Source organism: Gallus gallus, chromosome 2 (assembly GCF_016699485.2).
Source record: "Gallus gallus isolate bGalGal1 chromosome 2, bGalGal1.mat.broiler.GRCg7b, whole genome shotgun sequence".
NCBI lineage: Eukaryota > Metazoa > Chordata > Aves > Galliformes > Phasianidae > Gallus > Gallus gallus.
The window spans coordinates 4,465,059-4,490,827 of NC_052533.1; the positions used below are offsets into that span (position 1 = coordinate 4,465,059).

Sequence of the window (25,769 nt, forward strand, 5' to 3'; positions counted from 1 at the left end):
GGCTCTCCTGGATCAGGAGCACACGATTCATCCATCCCCTCCCGCGATCCCCATGGTACAGCTGCACGCTGATGTTCCCGTGTGCCCTTGCAGTTCCCCTACCTTGGAAGCACCAGCCCATGCATGGGACACACGAATGTTCCCAATGACACTGTCTATTATTGGCAAGTTTCTGTAAGTGTGTGAGAATCCCTGCAGCTCCCTGCAAAATAAGCCTCCAGAGCAGGTTTTGTGTTGCTTCCCTTGGATGGATTTCCTCTCCCTGGAGAGCACAATGGGTTTCCAGAGGCATGTGGAAGCTGATGAGAGAAGAGGGATCAAATCACTCTTTGGCATCCTCCCCTGCCTGTGACCAGAGGTGTTTTCTAAGCGATGGCTGATCAGTTAATCTGAAGTGTTACACAAACGATTCCTGCCCACCGTGACCATCATTCTGTAGCCCGAAGAACGATGTCTGCTCACATCACATTCACTGCAGAGATGGGTGTTTCTTAGGACATCATCCTCATAAATCCACCACTCATGCTTATTATACGTGCTTGGTATTTGTCAAATGCTTTTTGAAGAACTTTGGTTAGTAAGCAATACTGGTGGTAGGTGGACGGTTGGACTGGATGATCTTAGGGGTGTTTTCCAACCTTAATGATTCTATGATTTATAACTATCCCCACTTTACAGTGAGGAGATGGAGAAGAGCAGACTACAAGCAGAATCAGCCCAGAGCTGATCAGCCCAGAGCTGGGATTAACACCAAAGTCACAACTCCAGCACGCTGCCTTTCCTGTGGTTCATGTGGGAAACAGGAGGACAAAAAGTGTTTGGGGGGAATCTTTTTTCCTGGGGAAACAACAGCCTTCCCAAGGTACCACTGAGAATTTATCTTTTTCTTCCAATGTTCAGCTCTCCCAGGCTGGGTTAATTACCCCCTGTGCAAGCAGCAGAGCTGCCTCTGAAGCTGTGCTTTCAGAATGCTTTGAACAATGGCACAGCAATTGCCCAGGGCTTTCTGTTGGAGCAACTGAATAGGGAGAGCTGTTAGCTTCTCCTCTTGCAAAGAAGTTCCCACCGGCTTCGTCGCACACACATCCAGAAAGCCATCACAAGGCAGGGATGTACACATAATATCTGTCCCACATTCCTGATGTTCACTTCCACAGCTCCGGTGTTTGAGCGATGTGAAATCCCTATTGGGTGCAGAATGGCCCTGGGCGTGTTTTACACTTGTACGTGTGGAAAGGAGAGGGGTTAATCTCGAAAGTGCTGGTTGGTTGGACAGTATATCCAGTGGTTTGTACACGCAGATCCCTCTTTCTCACAAATGGCCAACTAAGATCATCCAGTCTAACAGTCCACCCACCATACCACCAATATTACCCCTTCAGTGCCACATTCCTTCAGCATCTCCAGGGACAGTGACTCCACCACCTCCCTGGGCAGCCTCTTCCAGTGCCTGACCACCATTTTGGAGAAGTTTTCCTTAATGGCCACCTTAAACCTCCCCTGGCACCACTTGAGGTCATTCCCTCTCATCCTATCAATTCAAAGATTGATGTCACAGGCTGATGTCTGGTCCCAGTATTAGCCACCCCAGAACACAGTCAGGAAATAGTATAATGCCTTGCTGTCTTTTTGGAGAGATGCAACAGAGCTGTGGGTGATTAGACAGATTAATTTCTGATTACTACAAAGTAGAATACAAGCCAGTGATTTCTCAAATCCAGCAGTCGGATGTTTCAGACTGTAAAAAAATAAAAGTCCCACAATTACTTAGATCCACCTAAAATAACAGGAAGATTTAGTCCTCTCTCCTCAGAGTGGTTTTCCATTCCTCTGACTTCTCTCCCAAATCATTTCTGCATGATCCTTTGGGTTGAGATACACTTCTTTGGAATACAGGGACTTGGATGAGGCTTTCAGGGTGAAACTGTCCAAGCTCTCCTGTTGTCAGCCATCAGATCAGGCTGCCTATCCAAGTTGGCCTTGAGCACCTCCAAGGATGGGGCAATGGGCTGATGCAGTATTCCTTGGGAAAAGTCAAGTGAGAAATTCACTTAATACAATCAAGCCGGACTCAGTGTTTTAAATCATGAGAGAGTTGCTGTCACTGGACATATTTGTTTGGTTATCAAAGGGAAAAAAGGATACATCAGTGCATTGGTTTTTGGGGGTTGAAGAAGTGGCTGGGTCAACCCACCGCATTGTAGTGCTGTCACTGCACATAAGTGGGCTGATTTATATTGACTCATAGAACCATGGAATATCCTGAGTTGAAAGGAACCCACAAGGATCCCTGAGTCCAACCCCGGGTTCTGCACAGCATCACCCCAAATCTAAACCCTACATCTGAGAGCACTGTCCAAATGCTCCCTGAGCTCCGGCAGCTTGGGGCTAAAGTAGAACTATGCCATGCACCACTCATTTTGGACGTCTGTTGCTGGAATACATTCCCATCACTTTATTCCTATATGTGGCAGAGCTAAGCTGCTCTGAGAGCTCAGGTTATTTTTAGACAGCCGCACAGCCAGAGATGCCCTTTCAGTAGCCAAAGTAAGAGGACACCAAATGGTCCTGACCTTTCTCTCCAAGGCCCCATGTTGGGCCCATGCATTGAGCAGAGCAGAGGGTGGAAGGAGGGAAGGAAGGAATTTGTGTGTATTTGCTTGGCAGGCTGCCCTTGCCTGGGGATCAAGTTTATATAAAGAAGGTGAGGACATCGCATGAGGATGAAGGTTTCTTGGCCATCACGGGGTTCATGAGCTCAACTGTCAAGGTCACAGGCTTGAAAACACTTTCAGAAACCCTCCCAGGAAGGCTTATGGAAATGCTTTTCCTCACCTCACCCAGGTGTTAACCTGAACATGCCCAACAATGCTACCTGTAGACAATGTTACCCATAGATTGTCCTTTTTTTCCAGCGTCTTTACAATACCCCAGTGCCCAAGCAGTGACATGGCTCTGCATGCAGATACAAAACAACAAGGTGTTGGTTCCTTCTTGCAGCCAGGAGTCCTGAGAGGCAGATGAAGAGTCCCATACTTGTTCTGCCTCATCCAGATCTTCACCTGTCCTTCTCCTCTGAACTCAGTCTGACTGCTTTGACATACGGTGTTTATTCCCTCAGTACTCAACGCCCAGTGTGAAGCTCAGCTGTCACAGCTGGGTGCTGACATGGCCTACTCCAGCTGGATAATGTCTGGACTGCAGTCTGCAGGGCAGTGTTCAGCAGCCAGGTAGCTCTGCCCTGCTGTGTCATGGAATCATGGAGTCATAGAATGGCTTCAGTTTGAGGAAATGGCCATGGGCAGGGACACCTCCCACCAGACCAGGTTGCCCAAAGCCTATCCAACCTGGCCTTGAGCAACTCCAGGGATGGAGCATCCACAGCTTCTCTATGCAGCCTGTGCCAGCTCCTCAACACCACCAGGAAAGGAATTGACCCCTTCCTTTCCTATCCCCAGAGAGGCAATTGCACCTAGTTGAGCATGATGAGTGTGTCAGGCTTGAGCTGCCTGGGACCATTGCTGCCTTTTCAATGGAATAGGGAAACAAATCACTGCCATCTTCCCTGTGCATCCTGCGACCCAGATAATTAATACCAGGGGCTCCCTGTCGGCCACAGCTCTCTCTGGGATGCAAAAGTCACATTAGCAGAGCGCTCACCATGCCTGGAGCTGTTCAGACAATGAGGCCGGATCCCCACCACAGCAGCAGGAGGAGAGGAGGAGGTGCCACTGCCATCCGCCAGCTCTCCCGAGCATAAGGACTCCTTTGTTTGCTTTGCCTTCAGCTTCCCATTACCCAGAGGGGAACAGCCAGGAGATGTCAGAAAACTGGGATTTTCAAACAATTTCTGAGTCAGACTCAGTGGGAGAGGGGAGGGAAGATTTCCTGCATCTGGAGAGGCTGAAACAGACAGTGCTGGGAGTACGCAGTGCTAGCCTTGATCAAGGGTAGGAATGTCACTGATAAGTACATGTGCCACACAAAAACTTAGGAAATCTGGGGTTTGCTTGGATATTTTCCCCCAAATCCAGCCCAGGCAGCACCTTGTATGTGCCCCAGCCCAGAGCTGTCATTGCCTTGGTGGAGCTGCACATGTTTCTACAGGGACGTGCAAACCCATTGCATTACCTTCTGTAGGGATCTACACGCCCCGTTGATTCTGATGCATTGATTTTTTTCCCCCATTAATTTGGACAGAGGTTTTAACTTACATCAAGCACCTCCTCCCTCCCTCCTGTTCCTCCCATGCACTTGTTGTGTGGGACTGGAATTACCTGAATGTTGAGATTTTGTCCCAGTGTCAAGAGGAAGGAGGTTGATCACCTCAAGTGGAAATGCAGTTGATCACCTCCAGGTTTTAATTGCTCCTATTTGTCAGGTATAAAGGAGCAACTGGAAGCCACATGGACATGTGGGCAAATACATTCATAGGAGCTGCTATAAATTAATAGATTAAGTGATAAGGATTTTTAATATGAGGTTGAATTTAAGGTGATGCTGCTGTGATCAGGGGAGCTTGAGGGCTCTTTTTCCAGGTCCAGGCTGAGGACACCAGCTCTGACTTTAGCTCCATTATGCCCAGCAGTGCAATGGCTGTTCTTGCAGTCAGCTTGAAGGCAGCAAAAGCTGCTCTGCACCTGAAGGAAAGGATCACATGCCTGCAATCTTGCTTGATTCTTTCCAACCGTATCATCCAGTCTAATAAAAGAGGGTAACTCCTCCTCCAAACCTTGCCTTGCTCATAGCCTGAAAACACCCAACAATGCTTCTCTGACAAAGGGAATGAGTCACTCATCAGAGCAAGCATTTGTGCTCGAGACCTTCAGAAAAAAAAAAAAAAAGATACATCTACATATTCATTTATTCTTGTATTTCACTAAAAGGTTCTGCTTTACGTGTACCAAGCAATAGAAAAGAATCCTGTGCCTTCCTGGAACCCAAAATCTGGGTGCAAGGGGCTGGAATTTGGGCACAAGTAACAATTTTTCAGCCTTAAACAGAACAGGAGGAACAAGGCACTCACTGAAGGATTATATCTACAGAAAGCCCTGGGGAAATCACAGTGACAGAGAGGTGGGTGGAAAAACATCAGGAAATGGCACCTGAAAAGGGACAGCATCCAGAGTTCCTGAGCACAGTGGGAAATGAGGAAGCTCCCGTAATTTCACATCACGAATATTGAATGTCTGAGTATTCAAAGAGAAGGCCATGCGGCTTGAGATATGGCATACGGCACTGAGGGACGTGGTCAGTGGGCATGGAGGCACTGGGCTGATGGTTGGACAAGATGATCTTAGCAGTCTTTTCCAACCTTAATGATTCTGTGACGTCTTTTGAGGTGTGGAGAGCACAAGGTAGGCACGTTGCCCATGGTAGAAGATAAGCAGCACCCCAAAAAACACTTTGAAATAGTGGGTGAACACCTATGTCCTCTAGTCTACAGAGCAAGTGGATGCTGTGGCTTCAAATGCATTCAATCCCTGGATCTTCACGAGGCTTTCTCAGGTGGGATCCATGCTGCTTTGCATAGAATGGTTTGGGTTGGAAGGGACCTCAGCACCCACCCAGTTCCAATCCCTGCAGTAGGCAGGGACATCTCCCATGGGATCAGGCTGCTCAGGGCCCCATCCAACCCAGCCTTAAGCACCTTTAGGGATGGGGCACCCACAGCTCTCTGCCAGCCTGTTCCAATGCCTCAGCACCCTGTCAGAGGGTGCAAGGTTGCTCCCAGGACTGGGATATGCTGGGGTATGCTCCCAGGACCAGAATAAGGGGAACTGCACCAGCACTCCTCTAAGCAAGGTGTCTTTTTGAGAGCACTTGAAGAAGCAGCAGGCTTTGGTAGCTTCTGTGAGCCTTAATTGCATCCATCCCAAAGCAGTGACCTCAGCTCCGCAAACCATAAAACACCACTCGCTTCTGGGGCTTAATGGTGTGTGGCCCGCCAAGGAATCCTTTATCCTTTTCTTAGAGACAACGTGTGGGAATTTATTGGCTTTTTAAAGCTGTCCGATCTTTCAGTGAAGGAAACTAATGGAATATCAATGACACCAGGTATTTGTCATTGGTGCAGAAAATACGGGGCAGGCTCGGGGAAGCTCTGGGCACGAGGATCACTGCATGCAGGTCCGGCAGCAGCTGCAGTCAGACTGAGCTCCTTCACGGCTCTGGGCTCATCAGTCTCAACCAAACGTATAAAAGCAAAAAGCATTCCTAATTCAGTTAACTAATTTGATTTAAAGCCCCAGTGAGGACGAGGCGGCTTGAATTTTCGTGTGAGGTTGAATTTAGAACAGCACCTTCGCAGATGGGAAGAGGAAACTTTGACTGATTTGCGGCACCTTTTCGAAACAACGGGTCAAAAAAAGCCACTTAAAAGCAATCACATTATGATTTTTCTATTGGTTTGCTCTCCCTTTTCCTCTTTTTGTATCCATTACCCAAAAGAAAATGTCACCTAAAAAGAGCCATTATACAAGGGCTGCTCTGAAAGTATTGCCTCCTGCTATATGATCAGAAGCAGATGTTGATTGGATGGCAGTAGAGGCTGAACCTTCCCACCAGTATCCCATTATGTTTTGTTGCCGTGTGACAAACAACAGCTGAGGGACAGCGTGGCAAAATGGTGTCTGTCATGGAAGCATGTATGAAGCAAAGGGGTGGAATTAAATCCTCCATGCAGAAAAAATGGCATCCATTGACATTCACCAACATTTGCTGAGTGTTTATGGAGATCGAATGGTGGATGTGAGCACAGTGAGCACAGTTGGTGCTGCATTTCAGATGGTGACAGTGGGTTACCTCCACTGATGCATGCCTGTACAAGCACAGCACACAGGCTCTTGTTCATTACTTTCAAAAATACAGAGTGGATGGTGGTGCCCATGTTGAAGAATAATGTTTTGTAGCTGAGAATTTGCTCTATCAAACAGCATTATTGTGCTCTTTGTATCTGTTGTTGTTTCTTTGGAAATAAATAGGAGGCATTACTTTCAGAACGGCCTGTGTAAATGCTCGTCTTCAGCAGAATGAAGCAGAAACACACTATGTGCATATTGGGCCACTTATCTCACGTGAGATGACATGTCCCCTATGGTGTCATCCATCCCATACGCAGGACTTGAGCCTCCATAGTCTCCCTCCATGGGGCGTAACCAGAGCCCTGCTCAGGTCTCTAAGGCTGAGATGCGCAGACATCCAACACAGAAGCTCCGGGTTTTGGGACACGGCTCTGATTCCAGGTTTTCTCACTGATGTTAAATCCAGCTTGGGTTTTCCAGAGCTTCCTAAGGGCCGTGAGCCTTCCTAAAAATGGTGGAAAAACAACTCATAAAAACACGAAACGTGCCAGAAAGAAACAAGCAACATTGCTCATTCCTCAAATTCTTTGGAGCGGTGGTTGAGGGAATGGAGACAAAGGAAAATAAGGCCACTTTCATGCTCAAAGACTGCAGAAATGGCTGAGTACCTGAAGCTTCACATTAAATTAGCACAAAGCACAAGGATCTGCTGCAGGGTTTGGACCTCGGCTACTGCACACCTGGGGAGAGAAGTGAAAGGGAAAGCACAGGTCTTTATTTGGGTCTGGGTTTGAAAACAGAGAATAAACTCAGGGTGGGATGCTGCGACCCCAGAGACAGCCCTGTGGGAAGGCAGTGGGAATTTCTGCAGAGCTTTGACAGTGCAATTAGCAGTGGGTCCTGGGGGATGGGGAAGGAGAGCAGCAGAGAAGGCAGCTGGAAGGCTCTGCCTGTGTGTGTGCTCTGAGCCTCAGAACACCCGGTGCTTTCATTTGTTTAGGCTTAAAACACCACAGCCCATCCCCTGCCTTCAGCCCCATTATGGTACATCGCTGCCTCTGCTACCATCCCTTCCCCAGCCCATAGGAGTATTCTTTTTGTCTTGAGCCCTGAGCTCTCATATTGTTTTGCGGGTAAATACAGCTGTGCAGGGAGCAGGGATGGCCCAGCACCACCATTTCCATTGATTCTGGTGTTTCTTCAGAGGTACCCCAAACTGAAGACCCAAATTTTAGAGAATGAGAGTTCAAAACAGGACTGGGTCAGACTGTGTGGCTGCGATTTAAATCCTTAAATAGAGGCATGGCAGTGCTCCAAGTTCACCTCCAAGCTGTCCCCAGGTATATCCAGAGTAAGTGCTGGCAGTTCCCTTAACAAAGAGGGAGGGAGAGGAAAGGCTTGCTGTAGATGCTTGTGTGCTGGAATATCACATGAACATGTTTAACATTTTTCCAGTATTATCAGGGGAAAATATCATCCAGGAGGCATAATTATATCTTAGGTTCTCCTTTTTTTTTTTTTCTAAGGGGCTTTTCAAGCAGCTGTTTTGTTTCATTCTTCTCCTTTTTCTATTTTTGAATTACAGCATTTGCAGAAACAGGAGGAGGGTGGCAGCTACTGCAAGACAAAAGCTGTGGGTGCTCGAAGGAGAGAGAGAGGAGAGATGCTGCCATTCCTCACCATTAGGCAGAAACCAGCATGGCTCCATCCATGCAGCTCCATGTGCCCTTCACTTTCCAACAGACCCTCTATTTCAAGCCTAAGGTCCAAGACCTTAGATGTGGTTATAGGCACCAGGAGATGGATCTGTTTGACAACTGAGTTCTCCTTTGTAGACTGTGATGGGCACTCACACCCAGAACACACTTCTGGGATGACTTCTACATCAAAACAGATGAATTTATGTCTCAATCTACAGACTGACTCCTACCCATGGCAAAGCGTTTCTTGCTCAATGATGCATCAGCGGAGAAGACCTCAGGAAGAGAGGAGCTCCTGTGATGTGGGCTCCCACCATCCCAACATGGTTAGGCTATGTCTCCAGAATCATAGAACAGCCCAAGTTGGAAGGTACCCATAAGGACCATCGAGTCCAACTCATAGCATCACAGAAGTTCCTCTTACCCTGGGGTGCTTCACAACAAGCTGCTCAATGCAACTCATATGAACAGGGTATTTTCCAACAGGTGGAATATCCAACCATGGTCCTCATCTGTCAGTCATGCTCTGGGGGCACTCTCCCTTTTCACTGTCACTGCTTGTAACCACCCTGTGTGGTTCCATACCACAGCTGGAAGATGGGAGCCAGCAGCACGCTGCAGGAATTCCTGTGTGCTAAGACACCTAATGCTGTATGCCCAGGTTAGGCTCTCCTCCCTGCAGTAACTCAGGGCCTCCCAAATATAATCGGCAATGAGGTGATGAGTAGCTTGCTTGCTATCCTTTAATTAGGAGCTCCTCAACATTTTGGCTGAAGACTGTTAGGTATCAGCAGGCAATAATAGGGGATGCTTCAGAGGGAGGTTTTACATAATGCACCTCTTCGTTGGTCACCTGTGGTCATCTGTGGATGGCGGAGGACAGATTCCTCCCCCACGCCGGGATGCTTTCTGTCCTGAAGCATGAGATCTGATTAGAGCGCAGAACCATGAACGCTATTACGGGCCATAAAGTCACTGAGGTATAAAAACCTTTATTTACTGTTTGCAATCCGAGCTCCAGTCGCTGCCTCCTGTGGCACACAGATACCCTCCAAGGAGGATTTTCCCTCTGTTTATTCTTGAGGCACAGAGTGGGGAGGATGTTTTCAGCACTGATTTTATTCCTCATTCCTTTTATGCTCTCCAACAGCGTTAACCTCTTCAGTGAGAACATGCACTCATCTGCCAGTCTTACAGGGATGTCACTGACCAAAATTAGCTTTGTGCTCTGGTCATGTCAAACTGCAGTTGTGCTAAATGCCTCACTGTTTGCGAAGCGACGGTACCATTGGGTATGATGGCATAACCCAATGGCCTCAAAGCCGGGTGGGCAGACCTCTCAGCCCCTTCAGCTCCTCAGGATTTGCATCTATTCAGACGTATGTCACAATGATTTCCACTTTCCTTCCATTTTTTATCTTTTTTTTTTTTAAACAGGATACTCCTTTTCCATGCTTTTTGGCTTCTGAGAATTTCAGACGTGTGGCTGGATCGTGCTTTCAACACTTCTACATTTACAAGGACTGGGAGCCTTCTGTTGGTTGGTTTGTTTATGAGTGTACTTCAAAAAGTTTCAAAAGCTGTGCTGAGGATGGTGGTAGGAGAAAACGAGGACCAGATTCAGCTCTCATAATAAATTCAGGTGAGACAGCAGCAGAAAGGACAGGGACATGCCATGTTGTACCGAGGTGCACAGCCTCGTTCATAAAGCCATGCATCAACATAAGGCCCTGTAAAAATTGCTGGAAAATAGCAGCCCAGATGCCCAGGAAAAAATGCTGTTTTCTTGTATAATGTCAGCTGTTCTCAAAGCAGCACCACTGGGATATGCCACCACTGAAAACATTTGTGATGAACTAAAACTAATGGAAATATATGGATTTGAAGAGTGGGCTATTCAGAGGGTAAATAACTGGTTGAATGGTCACTGCCAGAGGGTTGTGGTCAATGGCTCTGTGTCCAGGTGGAGGCTGGTAACAAGTGGTGTCCCCCAGGGATCCGTCTGGGGATCGATGATCTTCAACATCCTTGTCAATGACATCAATGATGGGATCGAGTGCACCCTCAGCAATTTGCTGGTGACACCAAGCTGAGTGGTGCAGCTGACACAACAGAGGAAAGGGGACATCCACAGGTTTGAAAAGCAGGCCCATGAGAACCTAATGAGATTCAACAAGGCCAAGGGCAATGTGCTGCGTTGGGTTGGGGCAATCCCAGCTGTGAGTACAGACTGGGAGAACCCACTGAGAGCAGCCCTGCGGAGAAGGACTTGGGGTCATGATGGACGAAAGGCTGCACGGGAGCCAGCAGTGTGAGCCCGCAGCCTGGGAGGCCAACAGCATCCTGGGCTGCATCAGCAGAGGGGCAGCAGTGGGGACAGGGAGGGGACTGAGCCCTCTGCTCCAGGGAGACCTCACTGAGGCCTTCCAGTTCTTGAAAGGAGATTATAAATAGGAGGGGGGTCAACTTTTTACACAAGCAGATAGTGATAAGGAGGAAACGGTTTTAAGCCAAAAGAGAGGAGATTTAGGTTAGGACATTTTTTACTCTGAGGGTGGTGAGGTTCTGGCACCACTGCCCAGAGAATTTCTGGGTGCCCCATCCCTGGAGGTGCTCAAGGCTTGGCTGGATGGGGCACTGGGCAGCCTGAGCTGGTGGGGGACAGCCAGCCCACAACAGGGGCTGGGACTGGATGATCCTTAAGGTCCCTTCCGACCCAAGCTGTTCTATGACTGTAAAACTCCCACTGCCCTCCTGTTTTGTCTACAAATATCCCATAAGGATTTAAGCAGCAGTCAGAGTCAAGAATGCAAGACAATTATGCACTGGAATTTAAACAAACCATTAATTACCGAGATACTCTGGCAGATGATGGCTCCAACAATGCCTATTACAAGAACCTCCATCAAATTATCTGCTTTTTCTTGTTAGCTGGATGCTTCTCTTCTCTTAACTGAGATGAGAAAAGTAATTAAAAACCGTACAACAAGATGTTTTATTAACGACATGCACGTCTCCATCTCCCTAAGAAAATTGGGCAATCTGTTCCTATGCCACAACCCTCCATCAAGGGTTTGTATTTGCCATCACTTTAATAATGACTTATTACAGTGCAATCCAATTTTTTGGTTTGGCTTGAAGGAGTGGGGGAGAAGGGAACCATTTATTAAAGGCACCTACCCAGGAGCACTCCTGTGGCACAAAGCAGAATAAGAGAGAACAGAAAGCAAGCAACCTGACATGTCTAAAAACAAGGTCCTCCTGCTGGCTGACCAGACCCCCAAGAAGACAAGACTTTCTCATCTTCCTCATCCTGCCTCCAAGTATTGCACCCAGCAGCATCTGCTCTACCATCCGCTCCGGACTGAGCCACCGAGGTGACTCACTGCAGCACTGAGCACATTCTTTGTTCGCACTGCACTCTAATTTACTTCATCACCACAGATTAAAGCGTTCCTAATTAAGGACAGAAGTTAGATCTGATGGGGACACAGCTCTTGTCCTGTTCACACGCTGCCTGGCTGGGCAAGTCACTCTGATGTCTCTTACCCAAGATATTTTCTTCCTTTTCCAACAGGAATCCAATGCATACATTCCATTTAGCAGAGTGTATAAGGGTATGCAAGAACCCAGTTTTTGGACCCTAAGCGTTTGTAATGGAAACTTCCTCTGTGGCCCAGGTGCTTACATGTGTCTCAGCTGTGTATGGGAGTGGGTTGAGAAAGCAACAAACTATTGTCATGATTAATACAGAAGGAAGCCCACTCGCCACATGCTCACCGCCCAGCATGGAGACTGGGAGGAAGTGGGACCTCTCCCTGTAAGAGCTGCTGTGCTGAGGTAGGGAGGTATGTTTGCATCCTTTCTACATTTATGTGGATGATGGGATGGTGAGGTCTCTGTGACAGCACCCGATTAGATTCAGATAAACTTCTGACGTTGGAATAAACAACATTGGGAATATTTGTTTTCTATAAGGCACTTTTCATGAGCAGATCTTGAAGTGCTTACTGGAAGGAGTAAAAATGCTTTTTTCTTTTAACATAGAGACTTAACCACAGCAGGAGCATCCAGAGTCCAGTCAAGAGCCCAGCATCATTCATCCACCATTGTCTCTGAGATACAGTAAGTGATCCAATTGCCTTGTAGGATCATCCAGGGCCACTGGCAGTTCATGACTCTCATTCATCTGAGTGCCCTCACAGCCACGTGTCCCTGACCCCCAGGAGAGCCAAATGCCCACTCAGTTTACAAACAAGCATCAGAGGGCATCTGCTGGGCTGGCACACAAGAAGCTCAGGTTTCGCTCCCCAGAATGCTGGAGCATTTGATTAGCACTTGCTTAGCTAGATGATGCTGTGAAGTTATTGAACTGCACCAAGGTTTTACTATGAGAAAATATAACATAGTGTGACCCACACAGCCTCAACAACCCACAGACAGTCTCCAGTAATAGGACACAGCATGGAGGTGATGAGGGCTTCCAAAGGGTCTTGCAATTCCTTTCCAGCATGGATTGGGTTTGTAGAGCATCCACCAGTGTCCACTTTCTAGTTAGAGAAACGAGACCTCTGCAGTGTTGGACTGGGCATAGAATCAGGGAATCATAGAAGCATAGAATTATTTGAGTTGGAAGGGACTCTTAAAAGTCAGCTAGTCCAAATCTCCTGCAATGAACAGGGACACCTACAGCTTGATTATGTTGCTCAGATGGGCAAGCCGGATGCTGTGAGCACCATCTGTCCTGCAACCACAGCAAAGCCAAGGGAGCAGTCTATTCGCCAGGAAGAATGCAAGCCCAAGGCCAAAATCAGAGATAGCTGCCCAGGATGAAGCAAGAAAACTCTTTCCCAGAGGACCCCATGGGCTCCCAGCCCCCAGCACCTGGTGGTTTGAGGATTTGCACAGAGGTGGTCACCATAGCAGTGGCGACATTTGGAGGTCCCCAAACCCCCACCAGTGCTGCCGTGCTACAGCAAGACCCTGGCTTTGCAGGTGCCTCACTGGGATACCAGGCAGTGCTGAGAAGATCCTTTCAGAGCTGAGAAGGAAACAGCAGGGAGTACACATCTGCATGTGACCTGGGTGACACAAGCCTGCAGGCACAAATTACATACTTTACAAGTGACATTTGCTGTCATAGGGGGAGGTTTGAGTGACGCTGTTTAAAATTCAGCCGAACTCTGCCTGGAAAGAAGGTGGCATGTGGTCTTCTTTTTGCTTCCACTCCCAGGGGTAGCACTGTGATGTTTCCAGCAAGGAAACCCCTCTCTGGCTCCCAGTCTTGGCTGTGAATTTTGCCCCAGGGGTAAGGATTCATGTGTTGCAGTTCTCTTGCTGTTGTGCAAACTCCAGGCTGACCTCCCTTGTCAGTCAGCAGCATGGGAGCTGACTTACAGCATCACGGGGGCTGAGTTCAATCAGAAGAGCTACACAGCTCAGAAAATACTCAGTAGATTTATCCTACCCACTTCATTTACTTTCCCCATTGCTTCTTTTATGTTATGCCCCACTTCAAAGGGAAGAGGGAGAAGACTTGATGTCCTGTCCCAAAACCTGGGATGTAGGATACCATTCTGAAGAAAGGAGTCAGAAGGCTGCAAGAAAGGTATCTGTTGAGGGTTGTGTTGAAGCAGTCATCAAAATTCAGGGTTGTGTCCAGAAGGAGAAGTCACTGTGAGATTAAGATTTTTTAACGTGGCTTTGCTTTGATTTGTCATAGACAGTTGTATTGTGATGATGCAATTAAGTTAGTTATCTCATAACAGAGAATTACTTAATAACTTGCTCTGTTTGTCCTCTTTGTCAGAAACAATGTATTCAACCATGTGTTATGTCAGTTCCTACAAATTTTCAGCAATCCTACAAGGCCATGAGCAGCTCCAGCTGTTTATTTTATCAATGGGATGATCATAATATATGACTCACTGCAGGACTAAAGGGTTCTTCAGTCTACTGAGGAGAAAAAGGTTGTAAACCAAATCCAGAGCTCAAAGCAGATAAATTCAGATGAGAATATTACCAGTCACAGGGAAAATCCATCAGGGGAATTGGTGGAGTGTCTATCTCCTGAAGATGCAATTATTTTCATTAAATGATAGTACCTACTCTTGCAGATGAGACCAAGCTGAGTGGTGTGGTTGACACACTGGAGGAGAGGGATGCCATCCAGAGGGAGCTGGACAGGCTTGAGAAGTGGGCCCATGTGAACCTCATGGAGTTCAACAAGGCCAACAGCAAGGTCCTGTACCTGGGCTGGGGCAATCCCAAGCACAAATACAGGCTGGGCAGTGAGCACATTGAGAACAGCTCTGAGGAGAAGGACTTGAGGGTGCTGGTTGATGAAAAGCTCAGCACGATCCAACAATGTGTCCTCACAGCCCGGAAAGCAAACTGCACCTTGTGCTGCATCAAAAGAAGCAGGGCCAGCAGGGTGAGCAATGTGTCTACCTCTATTTTGCTCCTGTGAGTCCACACCTGCAGTGCCATGATCAGCTCCTGGGCCCCAGCGCAAGGACATGGAGGTGAGCATCACCCTTCGCATCACTGCACAGAGTTTAGCTCTATTGGCTACGCGGATATCTCACACATCTTGATGGCCATAGAGGTGCCCTGCCCCACTGCCGTCTGGCACCATGAGCCCAGCAATCTGTAGGACTGTGTCATTTCCTACCAGACCTGCAAGGATGTGTCATATTCCCAAAGAATCTCAAAAAAAAACCCCATACACCTCCATTTAGGCAAATGAATGGTGCCCTGTATGATTTCCAGGAACAGACGCATTACTCAAGAATGCATTACTGGACACAATGCAGAAATACGTGGGTGAATTTTTATGGCTTGTATATACAAGTACTCGGACTCAAAGATCAAATGGTGTTTCTGTCCGTAAAGTTTCAAAACGCTCCTTATCTTACAGGATGTTTGCTTTGCTCAGTTCATTAGTGTGGGCAAGACACTTTTACCATGCTTTATCACAGGATCTCAATGTGTAAGTGATTAATCTGAATAGTGATGTTTATTCTATCAACGAGAACATTAAATGAAGTTAAAATACAGTCTAACAAAATGCACCAGAACAGGATATCGTGTGCAGCATTTCACACGTGTCCATAAACAAGGTAAGCTTGTCAGAAAAACAGGTCTAAATGTGCAAGGGGACCAAGCAAGCTCTTGGTCACACAGCTAGGTCCATAGCCAATGTGACTGCTAGGCTGCTTTTAGGAGAGCGAGTAGCAATCCATGTTGGCATGTGTGAAATAAGGAATAGATAACACCTGTTGAAAAAGAAAATAAAGAAGAAAAAATTGAAAAAAAAAAAAAAAAAAGTGGCTTTATTAGTGTTTCCAGCATTTAATCATTGGCATTTGGGCTATGGCCTGTTGGACAGTCCCAAGCATCTTCCCATGCCCTGGTCAGGTTACTGGATGGACTACTGTGTGGCTGTCTTCAGCCTCATCCATAAAGGCTGCTTTTGAGAAGCTCAGCTCTCCACCTCCCATTCAAGAAGTGAAATCCTGGCAGTTTGGAAACCCATAGCAGAATAAGCAGAAGAAGATGTCAGTATATTCAGCATCCAACCCTTACTGGTGCAGACTGGGAGCAAATCTTGATCCCTCTCTCCAGCACTGCTTTCATTACAAAAATATAAGGAAATTTGCATAAAATGAATTTCTCTAAATAGATAAAACCACAGTGGACATGTAATCAAGTGAACCAAAATGCTTGTTGATGCTACCAACACACAGGTCACAATTTTCTGAGAGACAAAGGAAGGCAAAACATTGAGGAGCTACAACGAGTAGTCAGTAGGACTTGGATTTGAGGTGGCCTGAAATGATGGGGATAACTTTCTGATGCCTGCAGAGCCTGCTGTTCCAGGGCAGGTAGCCACCTCGTCCAGCACTAGAGAGTAACAGTGAGTTAAGCTCTTCCAGACTCATGGGTGGACAAGGCCTTGCCAGAAGAGATGGAGTGTTTGGGAGTGGTGAACCCAGTGAAATAAGAGCAAGGTGAGAGCAAATAAAGGAGATGGTTGTGGTCCCCTAACCAGCCTAGGTATGGGGCACTTGTGCAGTGTACTGAGAGGGTGTCCCCATGTGCTGGCGGGAGAAGAAAGGAGATGGCATTGGAAATGGGCTACCAAGCTTTGCATGGAACTGGAGGGAAGGGGGTAAAGAGCCTGGTGGAAGGTGCATTCTGCTCTACACAGGGCAAGGGGCCACCTTTGTGCATGCAGAGCAGGAGGCACATCTGATAAACTCCATATGCTATTCACAGAATCATGGAATGATTAAGGCTGGAAAGTCACTAAGATCCAACCATCAACTCATCCTCACCATACAATCAATCACGTCACTCAGTGCAGCATTTACCCTTGAACACCTCCAGGGATGGTGACTCCACCACCTCCCTGGGCAGTCTGTGCCAATGCATTACTACTACTTCAGAGAAGATATTTTTCCTAATATCCAACCTGAACCTCCCCTGGCACAACTTCAGGCCATCACCTCTCATCACTGTTACCTGGGAGCAGAGGCTGATGCCCACCTCGCCACAACCTCCTCTCAGGCAGTTGTAGACAGCAATGAGGTCTCCCCTGAGCCTCCTCTTCTCCAGACTGAACAACCCCAGCTCCCTCAGCCACCCTACATAAGACTTGTGCTACAGACTGCTCGCAGCTCCATTGCCCTTCTCTGGACACACTGCAGGGCCTCAATGTTGTCTGGCAGTGAGGGGCCCAACACCAAACACAGCACTCAAGGTGTAGCCTCACCAGTGCTGAGTACAGAGGGACAGATGGTCACTTCCCCTTTCCTGCTGGCTGTACTATCTCTGACACAAGCCAGAATGTCGCTGGCCATCTTGGCCGCTTGGGCACACTGCTAGCCCATATTCAACCAGCTGCTGACTAGCTCTCCCAAGTCCTTTTCCTCCACACAGCTTTTCTGTCACCCGAGGCTCCAGCAATGCATGAGGTTGTCCTGGAGTGCAGGACTCGGCACTTTGTCTTGTTGAACCTCCTACAGTTGGCCTCAGCCCAGAGATCAGCCTGCCCAGATTCTTCTGTAGGGCCTTCCTACCCTCAGGCAGATGAACACTTCCCCCCAGCCTGATACTGTCTGCAAACTTACTGAGCGTGCACTCAGCTCCTTCATTCAGATAATCAATACAGGTATTAAACACACGTCCCGTGCAAGGTATAAATGCACAGCTTGCTGCTTCCTCTATTCAGGGCCTCATCTTCTGGTGACTCACAAATATGCAAAGCTCTGCCAGAGCCCCAAGCTGCCGGCTCCAAGGATCCAGACCTGCTGCCCATGTCCCTTGGCATCAAGCCTAGGACCTCATGTGTATGCAGAGCATACAGCAGATCTGCTCTCCTTCAACAATGCTCCTATCCCCAGAGGGGCCATGCCTGGTCATGCACCGCTTGGTAAAGTTGGAGTGAATTATTTTCTCCCTTAAAGCTCCAATATTGTTTGAATCTTTAATCAAAATTACAAAGCCTAAGAGTGGGTTCTCTGGCAATTGATGTTAGGTATCTGGTGGATAGAAAAGACCAGCAGTCAGGACTCCTGGGTCCCATTTTCACATCTCCCATAGACTCTTTGAGTGACCTTGAAGAAGTCAATTAATTTCTGTGTCATTTTCCAGACAGGTAAAAATGAGGAGATAATTCTTCCCCGGCTCGCTAGGGGATTGTGAGACTTAATTGTTTGCAGGGCACTTTGCAGTGCTCAGACAAGAGGTAGAGGACTGCAGCCATCCAACAGCCTGAGAAAGGCTGTTATCATAGAATCATAGAATAGCCTGAGTTGAAAAGGATCTCAAAGATCAACTAGGTTCAACCCCCCTGCCATGGGCAGGGTCAACAACCACCAGCCCAGGCTGCCCAGAGCCACATCCAGCCTGGCCTTGAATGCCTCCAGGGATGGGGTTCTGTGGGGCAGACCACAAAATCTTTGGGTTTTCTTTTTGCTGGAAAATTGCATGTTTTCGCATAGAGGATGCGGTGACCCTTTCGGTGGGGCGCTCTCTTGAGGTCAGCGGAGCACATTCAGGTCAGATCAACCTGTCCTGCGGTGTACATGACCACTGTAGGAATAGATTTCTGAGCTTAAAGCTATGTATGCTTCCCTTTGCCTTGCAGGGGAGGTCATCGCTGCCCACTCTGCAGAGCTGCTCCCTTCCCAGGTTACCCTGGGCAGAAGAGAGGAAGAGGAACTGCCACCAGGGAACCCGTTCCAGCTTAACCTACTTACCGGGTGCATCTCCTGTCTGCGCTGTTTGTTTGCTGGAAGCCATTTCCATGCACAGAGTAACTGGAGCTGAGCAAAATTCCGAATTTCTGCTCCCACGGGAAATTTCAGCCTTTCAGAGGTCGGTTTGCATCCCAAATCAGGCCAGTTCAACACAGCGAAATTCTGCTTGAGCTCACTTGAAACACTTGGATTCTCCCCAGTGAAAAACTGGAATCTGGGGAAAGAAGGAGGGGGAGCAAGGGGGAACATTTGGCTTTTACTCGCAGGAAATTTCCCTTTTAGAGAAACTGTATTTTTCACTCGTTCCAGTCCCAAACTGCTCCAGAGCTGATGCCAGGAATTCCATCATCTATTTATACTCCGTTCTGCTGTCTGGGTCTTTATTGTACCTGGTATTTGCTGTGCTCTGCGACCAGCTTGCAAGTAGTAACGGGAACATTCGCCGTGTGGAAGTATGGCAGAGGGAAGGCTTCCAGGAGCCCTTTGCTAAACCTTCTGTCACCAACCTGCAGGGCTGTTCCTTGTCCCTCCCATCCTGCCAGCAAGGGCCCAGAGCCCCGTGGCTTTTTGAACACAGCAGCAGAAACAGTGTGGGTGGATTCTGGGGGGCTCAGTGCTCTTTCTGGTGAAAAAAAAGCAGAAATACTGTGAATTTCTGTCACTTTTGCCAAATGAATTCGGTTAGAACTGTAAAAAATAAGTTGCTTGGGAAGGATTTTGCTGCGAGATGACTTTCTGCTCAGAGGTTTCCTTTCACCCTGTTTTTCTTTTTTCACATAAAGACCAACTGAAATGTTTTCTCCAGGACTGAGTGAAACTTCTCACTAGATCAGGAACTACAGGGATGTCTGCAGTTATCTTTCAGAACTGCCAGCAAAGCAAAACACCTCTTGCACACCTCGTTGTAGCTGAAAGCATCGCGGGACACCCTGTTAAGACAGCAGCAGTTTGCCATTGGCTCCAATCCAAACAAATAATTCTTAACTGAAAGGCTTCTTTTTACGAAAGGAGCCATGAAAACCTTACTGGAATGACTGTCAGAGCGTACGCTGGGGGACAGAACTGCCAAATGGTGGTTCTGAATCTCATCTCCTCAACACTGCTGCAATTACACGTAAAATCAGGCCCGTGGGTTGCAGTTTCCTTGGGGTGAAGATGATGTCAACGTGAGACAGGCCAGACCTGGTCTGAGATGCAGCTGATGGGATGCAAATATATGTGATCGTGTTTGCAACTGCACACTCCCTTTGCAGGCACAGAAGAGTGTGTGTGACAGTCAGTGGTGTTTGGGGGACAACTCAGCCTCTCCTAAGGTAGGACAAGGGGAAAGGGTTTTAAACTAAGAGAGGAGACTTAGATTAGATGCTAGGAAGAAATTCTTTGCTCAGAGAGCAGTGAGGCACTGGTACTGCTGCCAGAGAGCTGTGGATGCTCCATCCCTGGAGGTGCTCAAGGCCAGGCTGGATGGGGCTCTGGGCAGCCTGGTCTGGTGGGAGGTGTCCCTGCTGAGGTCTCTGGTAACACTGCCATCTGGCATAGCACTCGGTGCTTCACTCATCCCCCTGAAGTTGCAAGAGATGCAAGGTCTGGCAAAGCACAATTTACAGGCTCTGTATTTCCAAAGATGCAGCACTGCAGTCCTGCCCAGATTTTCAGGAGATTTCCCAGCACGGTGAGTCAGTCTCATCACCTTACATAAGACACATGGTGAGAGGAGGGATCGCTGTGCAGACTGTGCGGTGCTTTCTGAGCTCCCTGCCTCAGCTTTCAATCTTTTGCCACCTTCTAGATAATCACTCCCATGACTTTTTGCTGACAAGTCACACCTCTTGCTCTGGGTAGCAGCACCAAGCCAAACTGCCTCTTCACAACAGCAGAGCTTGCTCACAGCACACAAGGAAGCAGGAGATTTACACCAGCCAGATGACATAACCGTCCTAGATAAGAAGAATGCAACATGTCAGCAGTGTCCATGGCTTTATCTTTGCAGGAAAGACATTCAGGAGCAGAAAGATCTTTGTGGGGTTGGTAGGAAAAATTATTCTTACCCCCTAGCTTGCCTGGCCATGAGTGGTGCAGAGTGATTAACGTTATTTGAGAACAGCCTTGGTGTGGTTTATCTGGTATTAGACCACGGCTGGCACTGCTTTCAATCACACATTTCCCTTTCCCCATCGTTTATCATCAATAGAGATGCGTAATGTTTATACAGCTCCTTTCATCCTTAAGGATCCCATGGCGTTCTGTATGGCATGACCCAGGCACAGCAGGTAGGAAGGCTCATGAGGACATCGTGATGGATTTGTCCAGTGGGAGCCAATCCGTGCCTACTCACCAGTTATATCCCAAAAAGCAGTGGAAAGAAACACATCCATCCCATTTGTTTACCCTGTTACAAAACACCTCCCAGAGGATGGGTTGAAAGAGTGGTGCGGCCCAAGGCAAGAAAATCATGAAAGCATAATTTCTATATGTGGGGCCATATGTGCAGATGTTTTAGTGAACAAATTCAAATTGTATCTTGAGAAGAGGGCGATTCCATCTCCAGAGATGTCTGAGTGATGTGAGAATAAGGCTGAACAGAGGCTTGATTTTAAAATCCTGAGTTTCAATGAAAACTAGACTGAAAATCGAAGGTCAATAAATCTGGATACCTCATGCATAAATGTCTCTCTCTGCTATTTGCTGAAGTCCATTAGGGTCTGTGAAGACAAATGGAGTCTTCTAGGGCATACTCCAAAAGGATGCCAATGCCAATTTAGAGGAAAGTATATTGTTGGACTGTAAAATGGGTCCAGGATGATTCCTCAGAAGTAAATTGCAGATCTGTGAAGTTACTGATGAGGAATCTCATTTGTCTGTACCTTGTAGTAACACCTGTGATCCCAGAACACAGCAAAGAGTCAAAACAAAAGACAGCAGTCCTGTTTTCATCTTCACCAACAGTTCTGTGTTCTCTGTAACACTCCTTCCAGAGCGATGGAAGAGATCTGGCAGTCAGCACTGGGATCTTTCCTGCTTTGGATCCATAGGACAAGCCAGTAGAACAGGCCTGGTCAGACAATCCCTGTAAAAGAAGTTAGGAGGTTGCTCATTTCTATTCCCAAGGACAGAAGATGGTATAGATATCAGCAGTACAAAAACAATGGTTGAGATGTACCCAGAAATATTGGTATTTTGTCCACTGACATACAAGGAGTGGGCTGTAGGTGGGGTGAGTAACAATGATCTTTAAAACATGACTTTGCAGATTGAAATGAGAATTGTGAAATTACAGGCTGGGTGCAGGTTTCCTATTTAGCAAATTACAGAGAGGTTTCTAGTCTCTCCAGAATGACCCAGCCAGCTTCAAAACAGAACAGACCAAAACCAAACATCATCCAGGCTAATCACAATCCTAGTCTGAAGAATAGGGCTAAGAATACATCCTCTGAGCATCTGAACCCCCGTGTTTTGGACACACACAGAGCTTTTTCCCCCTAGACGCAGATGATCTTAGAGCCGTGCCCCCAGCAGCTCTGAAGGCACTCGCTCAGCCTTGTTTGCGTGTCTGCATTCCAAAGCTAATGCACATTCCAGCCCATGCAATGGACTCTGCCTCACCTTGGATGCACAAGGTCACCTCACCTTTGATCCCCTGGTTGCTGCAAGGCTACCCGAGGAGGGCTGAGGAATGACTCAGCAGCTCTGCCTGCTGCGTTCCTCTCTTGAACTGGATTTTTTGCTCTGGCGAGGCTGTTCTCAGAACGGCTGAAGCTCACATGCCTGATCTTGAAGGGAGAGCACAATTATTTAGCAGGTGTAAAGCCAGCTAACACCAGTACAATGCAGCTCAGGCATGCAGCAGGCAGGCTGATGTGTCAAATGATGGCTGTTGTTGCCACGGGAATAACAACACAGAGGAGATCATGCAGCCTCATGGCAAACTGTGACTTCAAAGCATGACATCCACCTGCACCCTTGTCAGAAAGGGAGTGAGATTTTGAGACACCGTGCACAAAATGCATCCGGGAGAGGTTTTCAGAGAACTCCATGAGTTCTATTTGCTGCTGAACCCCAGCAGTGACTGACATTCCTGAGCTCACTAGCTGTGTACCAAGATCTTGATATGGCTTTTGGCCATGCCACAAGTGACAAATCGAAAGGCAAATCGATGGAGGGCTTAAGTGGCACACAGATCAGATACGTCAGTCACTTCTTGCTTCCCACAGTCCCATGTGGAAAGGGATCTGGCCAGCCTAAATGTCTCTCCATCTCTACATTTTCCTCAGCAGAGAGTCTAAGTCACACTAGCAAAGCCCTACAGCTTTTCACATAACTTAGACCAGGAGGGGAGATGCACACGAGCCACATGTAACTCAATAGCCTCAGACTAGAGGCTTTAGTAAAAATAAGCCTAGAGTCTTGCTTGGTTTTCCTTCCTTCCATATCACTGGCACACCTACAATCCATACCACTTGTAAAGTCACCCTGACCACCAGCCAGCACCGCCTCATCACACGGCTTCCTTTGCACACCTTTAGGACATGACTCTGAAGCCACCACAGCACCCCCAGCATTCTCCCCACGTTAGTTCTCCCTTAATTGCAACTATCATTAATCTCCACTAATTAGTACTGTTGGGAACTCTTGAGAAAGGCATTGACAAACACTAAGAAATTATTTTATGCCAAGAAGCCTAAAATATCTTGGCTTTGCCTAGTTTATAATGTATCGTAGCATACAACTTACAGCACAGGACATAAAAATAGCTCCCAACAATATTATCACTTTGTTGTAATGGGCTAAATTCAGCCCTGAGGGGCTGTAGAAATTAATGGAGTTTGGCCCAACATGTGGTTAATGAGGATAGTCTATTTCAAGCCCATAAGATACCACACTTCTGCCACTACAGATTGGCTGGGAATAATTCACCTCTTCAGAGATGCTGTATTCACTTCCAGCCCTGGCTATGTCTGCTCCAAATAGAGACAGCAGAAATAGACATCAAAAACAAAAACATTTCTTTCAAACTCCAAATGCCTCTGGCTCTGATTTTGATCTCACATGCAGTAGAAGCTCAAGTGAGTGGAGAGGTTTCTTTCTCATTTGTGCCAGTACAAATGAACTCAGCCCATTGCTTAAGAATGCAGAAAATGTTAACGTCAGTTAAACAAGGCTAACCTTTACTTCTTCAGATCTCTTCCTACGGACAGCCTCTTGGCTTCCCGTTTCTAACATCTTCCCTCCTATACAGCCAAACCCACCCTCCCCCCTAAAGCCCTTTCTCAGGAACTTCAGAATCAAAGTCCTGTGGCATCACATTTCTAGTTCTGCATGACCCTACTCTAATCTCGCAGAAGCACATAAGCCCATGTTAACCTATTCAGACCAATAAGTCAGTGTTTACTTGCAAAAAAGACGCATTCCTGGAGCTTTCTCTGTAGCTCACTGTTTGCATCTTACTCCTAGCCCCAGGGTTCTGCAGGAGGTCCGTCTGAACTTTGGCCTTTGAGTCTTTGCTGCTGTTTGTTTTGAAACAGCACAGCCACAGAGGCTCAAAATACAGCCCAGGTTCTCCATTGTGCCTTCTGTTTTCCACATTGAAAACCTCCTGCAAAGAAGGATGCCCCAGAAATCACTAAAGTGCGGTTCAGATAATGTTAGTTCTTCCAGACAGGCTTATCATTTCTAGTATAGTTTACCTGCATCGAAGATCTCGTGTATTCCTTCTGCCTCTTACAATTTACCTCAACTGTTCTCAGTTGAAGAAGGATCTGCCCTGAATACCTGAACACAGCCCAACGTGTTTCAGCCACACCTCTTCTAGTGGTCTAAATCACATCAGGGAGCATTTTATGGTCCAGAGACCAACAAGCACAGTCTGGCTATCCAAAGGGACCCAACATTGTTCATTTAACTGGTGTAGATCTATACTTTAAATCCTTCCTACCACCACAGACAAAACACTTGGATCAGTTGTTTTCTGGACTATGGGTTTACGGGCAAATCTCTTTTTCCCAGAGAGGAGGAAATGTTCAGTGCTTATGACAACTCTGCTGAAGTGCAGCATATCCACATTTCTTTCCCATAGGATAAGCTCATGGTTTCACTCATATGACTCACAGCCTTGCTCCCCAGACTTACTGACTTTCAACCCAATAGCCGAAGTTGGGACTTAGGACTGTGGGTATGGATTGATAATGACTGCAGCTATGCAGATTAGGACCTTCCAAGGAAGCTGTCTTCAGACCCAACAGCTCTACCTGGTCCACACAGATGCATCCCAGCAGTACCCCTTTATGTTCCAGCAGAGATGATGGGAACAACAGATAAAGTACTATGTTTAGTCTTCCTCTACCTCTGCCTCCAAACGTACTCCATTATTTACCTGAATCACAATGAAATAAAAAGCTGAGATGAGATGCTCATCTACTTCGGCATTTGTTAACTTCCAAAAAAAAACCTGGGCTTTGTCTCCTTATCTCCCTTTGCCAAACAATGTGGCCAAGGCCAGCAGCTGTACGTCATCTTTCACACTCCTCACTTGATTCAATCAGTCACATATTGGAGTTGATCATTACATATTCTAGGTAACTGTTTGTCGTTTATTCACTGATGCAAAATATTCAGTGCACTAACCATTCCTTAATGGGAAGGAATAGAGTGAAAGCTTCACCAATACCACATCTTTCTTACCAGTTTCAGGGATGTAAAGCTAGCAATAACTTAGCAACGTGTCAGTTCCACAATCCGCAGGAATAAATATTCTCTCCAGAATGAAACTATAATCTTTGTCCTTTAGGTTGGATATCAGGGGGAAGTTCTTTACTATGAGAGTGGTGAGGTGCTGGCACAGGCTGTCCAGAGTGGTTGTGGATGCCCCGTCCCTGGAGGTGTTCAAGGGCGGGTTGGATGGGGCCCTGGGCAGCCTGGTCTGGTATTAGATATGGAGGTTGGTGGCCCTGCCTGCAGCAGGAGGGCTGGAGCTTGGTGATTCTTGAGGTCCCTTCCAACCCAAG

At 47.3% G+C, this 25,769-nt stretch overlaps 1 long non-coding RNA gene across 1 annotated transcript; it reads right to left on the minus strand.

Moving 5' to 3' along the window:
• Positions 1-642: 642 nt before the first annotated feature.
• On the minus strand, positions 643-24,364 carry LOC112531926. Its single transcript, XR_005857361.2, has 3 exons — positions 24,158-24,364; positions 18,769-21,835; positions 643-7,308 (listed from the first exon to the last, which is right to left on the minus strand). It is a non-coding gene; the product is annotated as an uncharacterized LOC112531926 (long non-coding RNA).
• Positions 24,365-25,769: the final 1,405 nt, after the last annotated feature.